This window comes from Struthio camelus, chromosome 24 (assembly GCF_040807025.1).
Source record: "Struthio camelus isolate bStrCam1 chromosome 24, bStrCam1.hap1, whole genome shotgun sequence".
Classification (NCBI taxonomy): Eukaryota; Metazoa; Chordata; class Aves; order Struthioniformes; family Struthionidae; genus Struthio; species Struthio camelus.
In genome coordinates this window covers 3,483,229-3,496,132 of record NC_090965.1, presented here as the reverse complement: position 1 = coordinate 3,496,132, position 12,904 = coordinate 3,483,229, and positions in this window count along the sequence as shown.

Sequence of the window (12,904 nt, the reverse complement as noted above, 5' to 3'; positions counted from 1 at the left end):
CACTCCCTATTTACCTTTTCCCATAATATGCATGACTTTTTGCTCCTCTATTGTATAACCCTCATTTGTATTTTTCCCACAGTTGTCCTGAAGATTTAATCTTTCCTAACATGGAAGCTGTTACCTATCCAACATTGTCTTGGTGTTTTCTAAGCATATCTTTGTTTCTTTTGACACATCATATGAGAGCCTTTTGAAGGATTCCCATGAAGCATCCGAAACACAGGACCACATGCCTTTCTCTCAGATAACACCTGGAGGGCTCTACTTTGTACTACTGACACGTAAGAAAAATACCACAGCCCTACAGTCTTTACAGCCTGTTTTTCTCTGCCAGGGTGGTTGGAGTAGGGACATCTAGAAGTCCCTTGCCAGTAACATTTCTCTGATTCGGGAAACACTGTGTACAGTTCGTCAGGATATGGTTCAGGTACAGCTCCACTGTTAGATGCCCAGACTTAGTAACCCCCATCTGACCGAGCCCTATCATGACTTCATTTCCAGCTGCCATTACCAGCTCTCTGGAATTTGGTAGTCTCATGTGGAAGGCAGGCAAGAGGGGTTTGACGAGTTCATGATTACTGCCTCCTTCCCACTCACCTATATGCTCTCTGTGGTGTCAGACATTCTGCACTGAATCTGCCTGTGCTTTGTGGGAGGAAAAAAAAACCCTCCATGCTTCCAGCTTCCCAAACCCAGCAGCCACGAGGAGTAGCTCAGCCCCAGCAGGACTGAGTGAGGGAACATTTCAGCATAAGAAAAAGCATTGTAGGAATCTTTACAGGCTATGTCAGGGTTGCACTGGGAATTGAGAATTGATGACAGAAGTTTTTAAGCAGCAGATCTGTTCTGATTAACACATTGGCCAATACTGCAGATCTCAAGTAAGATCTCAGGCATCCTAAAGATGAGAGATGGCCATATTCAAGCAAAGTCTGCTTCTGCAAAGCAAACAGAAACTTCAGAAAGTGATAACACTACTGGAAATTCCCGGCAATATGAAAATCAGTTACTTTCCCAAAGAACTGGAGTCCCTCCCTCCTTTCCCTAGTGCTTGTCTTCATGAAAAGCCTTACAAGTGCACTACAAGTTCTTACCTAACAGATTGCTCAGGCAATAATTGTAACTGCTTTTGGGTCCTGAGGCCAAGTTTCAGTCTCATAGATGACCCGGACTGGGAAGGGTACAATGAAGTGCAGCAGAGCTTTGGTTTGAGCATCTTATTGTTTTCTTTCTTATGTTTTCTATTCTTTCCCCAGGAAGCCTCTTAATCTTACAGTACAAGTAACTCCTGCTTCACTTAACAAAGATCTATCCTGGCAGAACAGGAAGATCAGTCTCATGTCAGCAGGGCTGAAAAAATGCTCAAAATATGTAAAGGAAAAATCAGAGATTACGTGAATGCCTTCAAATTCCACCCTGAGCTTTTCTATAGCATATTTTACCCGTGAGAAAAAGGATTGTTGCCTCCTTTCACTGGAGGGAAAGCAGAGACATGCGGCAGTAAATGTGATGCCTTGGTATCACAGAGGAGCCATGGGAAGGATCTTAATGAGACTCTGGATTTCACAAGTGGCAGCATGTCTCCTAAATGAATCTTGTCATTTTCCTCTGTCCTATGGGAAATCAGTTGTGTCTATCCCAAATACGCTGGTTTTTTTTTTTCTTTCCGCAGCAGTAACCCAGAAGCAATGTAGAAATGTTTTCCTGATGTGGGGAAGCAGAGGGTTAAAGAGCCTGCGGGAAGGAGAGAGGGAGGAGATGGCACAGGTGAGTGTTTACACTATCCAAAGTGATGACTCCTTGGTACATGGAGCAAAATCCACACCCATCACCTTTCTGCCCCTGGAACCTGCCCACTGCAAGCTCCAGGATGAAGCAGCAACATTACTGCAGGGCTCAGCCACCGTGGGAAAGTCAGCGGAGCTAAGGCAAGTCCTGCTGTGCAGCAAGATCCAGATGCAGGTGAGTCAGAGCCCCACCTTGCTTTGAACAGGAGGAAGCAGGGCTCGTGGAGAGGCACCTGAGAAAAGGCAGTGCACGAGATGCAGCTTCTGAGGTAGTTTGTATCTGCAGAGGCCCCCAGGGACCAATTCGCACTCCCAGGAGCGCCAGCCTAGGAAGCTGCAGTTAAAGCAAGGATCAAGCCATGCCCTAGCCAATATGGAAGCCAGTGAAATAATGAGAACGGATGGAAGAATTTTTCCTCCAGCAGTCGAAGCATACCAAAGATTGACACTCGTTGGCAGGTTTCCAGCAGGCAGGAAAGGAATGGGAAGAGTAGTCACCATTACTCATGGGCAAGTAGCTAACTGCTCAGCTTTGCCTGGGGAGGGTCAAATAGAGCCCAGTGCTAAGAGGCAAGTCCATTGTATGTAGGAATACCTTCTCGATGACTCTGTTCTAGAGAGCAGCCTTGCCACTGTTCTCCTACCATAGACCACACTGTTGCAGGGGAAAACCCCAGAACAAACTGGCTCTGCTTTCAGCTGTGCAGCCCCGCAGGAATCACATCTGGGGCTTTGGTCTCTACATCAGCTGGCACTTGGCAGAGGGATGGATTGTTTTCCCCTTCCTGGTGGGAGGAACAGGAGTGAGACATGGACAATGGCCTCTTGGCCATGCTAAGGATGGGGTTGTGAGCATGATCCAATACCAGAAAAGCTGCAGGTGTCTTCCATAAACTTTCCAAAGAGGAGCACAACCTTCCTGGGAGTGTCAGGAAATGGTTCAACAGCGACACCTCCATACACTACAGCGCAAAGCCCTACCGCTGCTGCTCTACGAGATAGCTCACCACAAGAGCACCAGCATGGTAGAACCTGAGGCCAAGGCCTGGGGATGAGGAGGGCCAAAATAGTGGCATTTCCAGGTTTCAATTTGGAAACATGCTTCAGGGGCAATTCCCACGCACACTGAGGCTCTTTTCATACATTCTGTTATGGATATGCCACTGGACTGTTCCTCCTTCCCTGAGTGGCTGGGAACACGAGGATCTCCTGCCTAGACTGCTGTCACCACCCTGTCGTCCTCCTTTAGGGCCACAGAAAGCAGACAGGAGAGTGGTACAAGTGGTGACTGATGCTGGCTGCACGATAATCTCTCTCCCTAAGGCTCTGTGCTGGATGGGACATAATTGTCCTTGAACTCTCTCATTCCACTTCACAGGCCCAACTTTGAGTCAATCTATCTCATTTACAGATACGCAGCCTAGCTCTTGGGTGTCCATTTTTCTGTTCCAGTTTTTGATGGGGTCCCAAGCCGCTAGCACGTGGTACCTGCTTCAGTGCCGAGCTGGTTACACTACATCCTGCAGGCAAGGACAAGCAAGAGTCCCAGGGAGCCTGCTTTGCCCTTTTATTCCAAGACATCCTGGCACAAAATTCCCCGCATAACCTCAGATGCTCTGAGAAAGCTCCACATACTTGCTGGCTGTTGCAAGGGCTCAGCACACAGGATGCACATCAGTGATCAGGAATCTGCTTGTAGCACAATACTCTTGCTGTGTCCCTAGGAAAGAGCCCAAAATCTGTGCCTTCGCCTCTAAAGCCAGCATTTCTGAACCCAGATTCCTGTTTTTAACATCCTGCAGAGCAACAGCTCTCTTGGCTTCAGACAAACCTTGGCCTCTACTAAAATCAGACTATACATTCAGGGCTTTACATTTCACTCAGCTGGGAAAGGCTATCCAAAGCCAGGAGTGATTTTGCATGATCCTCTGTTCCAAGTGCCAAATCTGAAATGCTTTAACTGGATCTTGGGATTTTCAAAGGGGAAGGAAGGATAAGTGATTTCAGAAGATTCAGGTGCTTACATATTTTTAGAGATCTGTCCCGTTAAAGTCAGCTTGGGGCTTTCCACCTGGAGTTTATTCAGCACAGATTTGCCAGTACTACTGACAGCAGTGGTAGCACCTGTTGTGTTGTGAGGAAAGAGTCTCTGTGCCAGACTGCATACCGTGTGGAAAGAGATGATCTGCTATTGCCTCCTCTCTCCACTCCCAACTGTTCAGAGACAGCAGATTGTCCAGGCATGACCATGGACCAAAAACACAGGCTGACCTGCAAACCAGCAGCTATTGACTGCCCATAAGGACCTGCCTTCTCAATCACAAAATTTTGCAGAGTTTACAGGACAACTTGGTTGTGTTTTTTAAGCTTCCAAACACCAGCTCGCCATAAGATGAGGTAATCAGCCACATATAAAAGACTTTTCCTACCACCTTGGCCTCTATTGCTCATTCACTGCTAGGAGAAATCTCTTAGGACCAATCCATCCTCACCTGGGCAACTTAAAATTAGACACTGAAGTCTGAGATAGTCACTCTGTGTTCCCTTCATAGCTAGTGGAGAGAAATGGTCTGCCTGGAATGTGGTTCATCCCATCAAAAGACAGAGGTGGAAGCAGGGACAAAATAATAATTTTCTTCCACTTCCACTGCTGATTAAGGAAGCTGACTAAGATAACTGATATTCAGACATGGCTAGGTGGCCTGAACCTCGCCCTGTAGCTTTTGTGCGTGCACACACATACACACAAACACCCACTCTAGTACTGTATTTCAAAGGGACAGTCTTCCCTTCTAGGATGTCAGAATAGCTCTACCCTGGCAGGATGGGATGATAAACAACGCCTTTCATGTGTCTTCCTGACATTAGAGTGAAATAAGTGTCAGACCAAAGAACTGGGTGAAACCTGACGGAGAAGCTTTATAGTGCTCCTGTGACCCTGTGCTGCACCCAGGAGGCACTCACCACTGGGGTGTTCCCACTTCTCATCTTGCTATCACCATTTACACCATTTCTGTTTTTCTGAAAAACCCATCTTGTGGAGTCATAGAGATAGCTATGATGTTACTCTTCTTTTATTTCCAGGTAATAGTCGGCAGAGAAAAGTTTCAAATGCTCAGTACTGCCCACGTGCTGGAGGTTCCTCTTTATCCTTAGGATTAAGAGGACTTTACACATGTCCATAGCTTGGTTCATTTTGTTCTCCCTTGCATGGAAATCCTTCTAACTGGATTTCCTTAGTAATTTGTGGCTGCTTTTACTGCATTGGGTTGGACCTAAAGCTATCCAAAAAGGCTAGGTCCCTAACAGAGCTTGATCTGCTTATCCAGCCGTGCCTTTACGGGTGGTGCTTTGACCTAGCAGTGAAACGAGGGGGTGGAAGTTGTATAGCTGATGCCAGAAGCCCTCAAAGGCAATGGAAATGAGGCTTCTTATTCCCAAAGAAGGGATATCAATATTTTATTTGTGTCCAGCCTCACAAGGAAACAAGACTCATATCACAGACTCTTGCAAAGGTAAGTAAGTGCTGGAAGTCTAGGAGATCAGCAAGGGGAGATGCTATCAAGCGAAACCTGAAATTAGGACATGAGTGCCCAGTGCAAGTAGTTAAGTATTTAATTTGTTCATGAAAGTTCTCTCACATACATGCGAGTGTGTGTGTGCATGCATGTGCAAAAGGGGTGAGGCTCATTGCTCAATCTGAACTTCTTCCATGGAGACTAGGAGTCTGTCATATAGCTGGAGCGCATTCGGTTCAAACTGGAGACTCAGGTTGGAGGTCTACAGAGCAGGCAGGCCAGCCTAGATGCAGCATTCCCTCAAAAGTGCATGGATAGTTACACTTAATAAGTGGTCTCTTACACTCAGTAAGCTGCTGAGCATGCATGTGGGACCATTGTAACGGGGCCACAAGGCCAAGCGACTTCAGGCACCCAATTATGAAGCTGCAGCTCCTTGCAGTAAGCCACATCTCTGCACATACCATCTTTTGAAACGCCTCTGGTATGTTCCCCAAATTGCCAGATATACAACTACTGAGCAGCTAAGTAGACAGAGCTGCTATATCCTCTATATGTCAGAGGGCATGACCACTGTCTGGCCAGTACGTCTCTTGTAGACACAAAAATAATATTTTCAATAATACTTATTGTCTTTGAACATAACCAGACACACATGAGCTACTTTGCGCAGATAGATGCTAATTCATCTCACATAACCTTCTGGGCTATTTAATTTCACATCTCTTTATAAAGCTTTCAAGTTCTCAGATGCTCCTAAAACACCCACATTATGGTATAAATCAAAAAAATCCACTGGCCTCATTCTTCCCCTTCCCATCTAAGTACAAACTAGTAGGAAGTACACTGAAATTAGTGGTCCAAATTGCAGTTTATACTGATTTGCTCTTCAGGTGTTCTGTCGGGGTAAGCGTAAATCTTAGCACGATTGCCAATTACATATGTATTTATGTTAAGTCATCTTACTCTGCCTGGCTGGTGTTAAGGAGCTTTAGTATTAACAGGTATTGAGCACAACGAAATTGCATTGGCGAAGAGCTGTATTGAAATAAGAACAGAACGGGGTGTGTGGACAATTCATTTCTGAGAGCTGTTAAGCATCTTAGGCTGAACCTGGATTTTATTGCTCTGTCACAAAAAAAAAGATTGCAGATAATGAGCTAATAACACTTCACCCTCCCAGCCTGCTTTGCATCTTCAAAGCATTCTACAAGAACAAACTAATTAACTGTCCAGAGAAGAAGCTCATGACTAAGAGCTGAGAAACCATGTGAGTCAATCTGCTTGCAACAGGTCTTTGCAGATTTCAGTAAAAACTCATTTTGTAGGAAGGTCTGTTTACTGGCCTAACTGGTCACACCAATTTGAGGCCACATTCCACGGGTGTGAGAAGCGTGGATGGACCCAGCCTGGGAGAAACCCCACGGACTTCAAAAGAACAACACCTCCCCTGGAATGCCCCAAAACCAACAGTGTGGCTTCCTTCTTTTAATATATGTGCGTGCGCACTCTTAATGTGAGTTAAAACTGCTGAGCTAACAGTCCCACAACATCGCACCTCTGTAATTCTCCATGAAAGAAGGACACACAGCTGTTAGCTATCTGCATGGGAAGTCATTTATTTGCGAACAGCCTTTTTTCAGGGTCCCAAGACCATTACTCAGAAACAACATACTGTATCAGGGTCTGTTAATGGAGAATTAACTTTCCTAATACAACCTTGAGTGCTAGCTATCTCACATGGCCTTGGAGCTGTATCACCAGCTTGAGTGAGTCCCAGTACTCTTACTCTTTGCTTTGGGCAAATTATTAAACTTCCACAAGAATATGACTTCTCTCGAAGGTCACTTGTTTTTTTTTGGAAAAGCGGGTCACGTTTATCTGAGCAAAATGGAGATGAGAACACTGGTTTTGTCTATGGCTAGATGAACACAGAGACCCAGCCCTACAAAAAGCCCTAAGTAGAATTTAGATATTTCCAGTCAAGAACATTATCTTGAAAACTCTTGCCTTGTTGCATGTATTTCCACCAGGAAACATCCCTAGCCTGCCTCTGAGGTGTGAAACTGAACCTCTAAATGAAAGATCAAATTAAACCCCAGTTCCCCAGATCCTCAGAAAATTTCAACCTGATGGGCGTTGGTTGTTGAGGGCTAGTGAGGAAGCGATGCAACCGTGGGACTTTCTAAAAGTTAGGTGCCTTTCTAAGGTAGGTGCCAAATCCCAAGAGACATTTCAGAGAGGCAAGTACCCACCTCACAACATCTTGATCCCAGAGAGGCTGGGATTTCAGCGCACAACTTCCACTCCTTCGTAGGGCATCTATCCTACCCAGCGTGCAAGCTGGTGAGGACCCTGGGAAGAAGTACTTAGGCTTCATCTGGCTTGACTAAAGCATTAGGGAGCCTGAGTCAGAACTGCTAATTGCACTCAAGGACTCAAGTGCTTTAAAGCAACCTATTTCTGTAGCTGTAACCCTCATCTCTGAGGCAGGCATTATAGGCCAAATGCTTTTCCACAGAACTCAGGGACAGATTACCAAAATCTCTGTCCCAGCAAACTGGACTTTGCAAAAAAAATCTATGCAGAAATTTTGAGCCCAGCCTGTGTCTTTGTGAAATGTCTGGGGTTGCTATTTATGTTGTTCCACGTCTTTATGGAGCGATCCACAGTTAGGACTTCTGGCAGACAGTGATTATTCCCTCGGTTCCTTGCCTGGTTCCATGGACAGAGGCTCTGAGGAGTTTCACGTTGTTTCTCTTTCTTGCCAAAAGAGAAGTGCTTCTTCCTGAGTTGTTTACTGGTTTGCATGCAAGAAGCTGCTGGTAGGTTGGCATGTCCTTAGCCAAGGGCCTGCAAGCTGAGCAATTGTGACTTTTCCATAGCTGCCAAGAAATGCCAACAACTTGCAGAACCCTTTACTGTTTGCAGTGACGATGTTTGGATTGCTGCAGTTAATCACAAGGCTCAGGAATTTAAAGGACTAATTGTCTCAACTGGTAAATAACCAGAAGCTCAGGAAAAATTCCCATCCTGTCACACTGTGGCTTTTCCAGCCAGGACCCCATGTCCATGGCTTTGCCCTGCCAGTACACTTAAGATTGAATCATCCTTTTGAGATGATTTCCCACTGCTGGGAAATGAAATCACACTGTGGATACATATCTGCTAAGTGTGTCAGGTGAGCTGGGATGAATCTAGGCCTATAGTGTGTATTGTCCTTCTAATTTACTCTATGTGTCAGTTGAATGCTGCCTGGAGCTGAAGGTCTCCAGAGATCCTAAGGAGGGATTCAGAGCACAGCTTCAGGCAATGCTGAGACGCCCTCACTCCATGTTGCATCTGCTCCATCAGCCTGTGGGGTGGGAGGGAGGGGCAGGGGCTGCTGGCAAGAGCCTTTGGTGCAGCCAGCCCGGCTTTGCAGCTGTGAAGGATATGGTCTGGGTGGTGAGGTGGCTAATGGAGAGCTGCATAGGACTACAAGAGCCACTGGTCCCAGCACGCTCCCCCAAGGGAGGAGACCATCCTCCTGACAGGGCGCTTGGGCACCCTCTCCAACACCCAGATGTTTGAGATGCGTCCACTTCTGCTCTTCCTTCTTAGTTTCTGCCAGGATGATTCTGTCTGCAATTATTTCAAAGCATTCAAAACACTCTCCTGGACAAAAACTCAGAGGCAGAAAACTTTTCAAAGTCAAATTTTACATTTCAAAAATATCTTGTTCCAGAAAATTGGTAGAATTTGAGAACTGCAGGGTTTAGCTGAATTTCATTTTCTGCCTATTTTTATTTTATGGCATGGCATGGCATACAGTTAATATACTGACAGATCACTGCCAGTACAGCCCTGAAATACCGCCTGAACAATTAAAATTATTACTCTAATTTTACAGTTAATCAAGACAACATCTGGTTCATAACAAAAAATCAAAGTGTTTCTCTAGATCAAAGTGTTTTGTCTTTGTCATGATATCAAAGTTAGATTTATTGCTCTGTGAAGACACAACCGTGTTCATTTACATGCAGAGACAAAAGGTTCAAGTGGCTCGTAACAATTTTGAAACCAAAAGAATGACGTGAATAAAATAATTTGAGTACTGATTTATGCCACAATCTAACACATCAGTTGTAGTGCATAGCAGGGAAAATATAAATCAAAAGTAATATAAAGACAGTACAGAATGTTGCAGCTCAAGTGGTGTTAAAAAGCAGGGTGCAAAGCCATGCTCATATCAGGCTGAGGAGAGACAGGAACTTGAGTCTTCCATATCACTGGGGAGTGCTGTAACCACTAAGTTATTAGATAAGGAATGCATTGCCTTCATATGCTGCTCTTTGCTCCTCTGTGTCCTTTCTTTAAGGCTCAGCATCGGAGGCAAGCCAGGCAGAAAACCATCCCCTTTGTAGATCCAGGTGCTGAGCTGCTCAGTAGCATCAGGATTCGATGGCTCATCTGCGTAACCTGGGCAGCCGCAGAGCACAGAGTGGTAACAAATAACAGGCAGGGATTCAGGCAGGTGTGATGGCATCTGGGTAGGAGGCAAGCAGCACCAGGCACTCCTACATCTAGTGCTGCACTTGAACAACCTGCAGTGGACCAGCTTCCTGCATATTAACTGGGCATATGTTATATAGCAGGGCAAAATGTAAAGACCACGTTTCAAAGCACTTCGGATATGTGTTTTTGGTATGGCTTATCTGGGTAGCACTAGAGGAGTAGCTATTCCAGCAGTGCCCTTAGAGGCACAGAGTCACTAAGGGCATTTAGTGTTATTTAGTACATCAGTCACCGCTTCCTCTTGAATTGCATAGGTGATTTGTTCTAGGTAGAATATGGTAAATACCTGGAAAGCATTCTGCAAAGATAGAGTACAGAATTATTCTCCCAGACTCAGGATCTATTTTTCAGCGAGGCATGTGTCTCTACTTCTATAGGAACTTGCAGAGTATGGTTCATCCAGCCTATTGTGAATGCCCATCTTAGCCTAGAGGAGATGCATGACAGGGATACAGCTGATAAATATATCACCATGTGCTTCCTAGCCAACTGGGCTTCATTACTTCCTGCTCAGCCCCTTCTGTGTCAGTGCCTTTTATTTCAGGCAGCAGAAAGGTGAAGAAAATTGCTTTGTAATGAGAATTTTCCCAGTCACAGGTCATGCCAGGACCAAAGGTAAAGCCTTTAAATTCACACTTCACTTTCAACAACTATTTCCATCTCTTGCGTCTCCAGCAGACCCAAACTGGAGCTTATCTGGAAGGGCACATATATCACATGCTGGGTCCAAGCAGTAAGAGTCTGGTATGCAGCATTTTGCTCTTGGCAAAGGTAACAGCACTTTGGCTGATGAACAAAACGGTGTCCCTTGTTAAACATGTTCATGGCTGGGTCTTTGTCCATCCACAGTTCTCAGAGCTGAGCTCTGCTACCTAAAAAAAGACAACTAAAACTCAGCATTGCATCCCCCTAATCTGTTGCTCAGACCACATGGCCCTGATGAGGCTCATCCAGCACATTCAGGCTACTTCTGCGCACCACCCAGCTGCCAGCACAGCTACTGAACCCTTTGCTTTCTCAGTCAGAGCACAAACCAAGGATACTGCAAAAAAGAAGTGCTCAGTGCCACTAAACAATACCCTGAAATACATCTCCTGCCATTGGGTGTCCCTCATCTGGGACAGCCCACCCACTGGGACCCATGGGCACAGGGGCACAGTTCCCCTGCATCCATGGCTGCAGCCACTATGAGTCTGTATCACCCTTCTTCCAGAGGCGCATTGCAGGAGCTGGCACAGCAACCTCTGCACGTGCGTGTGCATACATGCACCCATGACTGTGGCAGCATGTGTGTGGGTGTGTGCATGTACCTGGGACTCTATGTGCCTTTATGTGCATATTTGTGTGTGTGCATTTGTATGCAAGGGAATACCCAGTTCTGTGCACGCTTTTACTATAACTAGGATTTGTGTGCAGGTAAACATACCTGCAAGTGGTGAGCGCAGAGTTGTTTTGCTTCCTTTGCATGCATTTCTGGCTTGTTTATCTGCACTGAGGAGGCTGGGCAGCTCCACAAGGGATCATGTGCATGGGAATGAGGGATCTGCAGGTACTGGGCATGCTGAGTACCTGGGAGACTGGTGAAATCCTTCCTCCGTGGGGAGCAGGGAATTGTCAGTAGGAGATTAGCACAAACAGGAATATGCTAAAGGTATTACCTCAAGGCCACTAAAGTGGGGCTCTGAGATCCCCCCCTCCCCCATATACCCCTCAGAGCTGTGCATTCCCCTGCCCCTGGCACTGCCCAGGACTGACAGAGCCTCATCTGGAGGGATTGCTGCTCCTGCAAACCATCAGAAGCGCGTTGGTGTTCAGCATCATTCCAGGTCAGGAGAAATGGCACAGCACCACCTTTACCAATTGCCAGCTGAGACCTTCTGGATCCAAGGCAAAGGGCTGACCCAGCTCCCCTTATGTCTCAGCATCTCAGTGCTCCTACCAGTGATTGCTCCCCTGCACCACAGGAGAGCATAGTTTGCACCTGGGACTTAAACTGAAACATGGGCATGAGAGCACATGCAAAAGCAATGACTCAGACATCACCAGGAAGCTTATTTTCCTTCCACAAAGTGCCAATAAAATACAGTTTCCAGACAACAGCTAAAGCCTCTTCCTTTCCATCCCAGAACATTGTTGCCTGCTTTGTCAGTGGGATTTGCCTCATGGACATGGATCATTGTGTGCCTACAGTGCATTAAAGAACTAATAGATGATTTAATACACCTGTAGAATCAGCTTACACCATGGCAACTTTAAACAATTAAAGGAGATTAATTGATACCTATGACCTATACTATAGGCAGTGATTTACAGGGCTTACATATTAATTTAAACTTAAGGTTTTATAAGGAATTTAAAAGTAAGCATAAAAAACTTGCGCATGTCAGGTGCTTGCATGAACAAATGGACCTGCCCTGCAGGAGAGTGCGCTGAGGAGGGCCATCTCATGGCAACACAATGGCTTGGCATACTGGAGACCAGAGCTCCAGGTCTGGAAGACATTTCCAAATTCAATGTTCATATCCTTTTTATCTCTCTTAAAATATATCTTGTTGTTAGGCTTGATCTACACAATGCAAAAATCAACTGTCAGAGATTGTACTGCTCTATTTTTGGCAGTTTTTGGCTGGCATTTGGCCTTGGCTCAAACTCTAGGCAGCAAGGAGCTGTGCTGCCATTGAATGTGCTGGAAGTCACAGGAAAAGTATACCCATGCTGGGCTGCACCTGGAGAGCTGGGGTCTCTGCATGCTCGCTGGGATCTGCTGTCGGCACAGGAGATGGTGTATGTGTTGTCCCGTAGGGTGTTGGTGCTGCACTGCCTCCCCAGCCCCAGAGGAATGAAGGCCATCATCCTCACTATGGAGCATGGACCCTGGCTCACCCTACGGAGCAGGCGTCCTTGTAGTGCTATCCTAGCAGCTCCACCCCTGCTGTCCAGAGTGCTATAGGAGACTGTACAAGCATAGACAGACACAGCATACTCTAGTTAATGCTGGCATGTTCTCCTTTCTGGAAAATTTTGGCATAGTCTAGATAT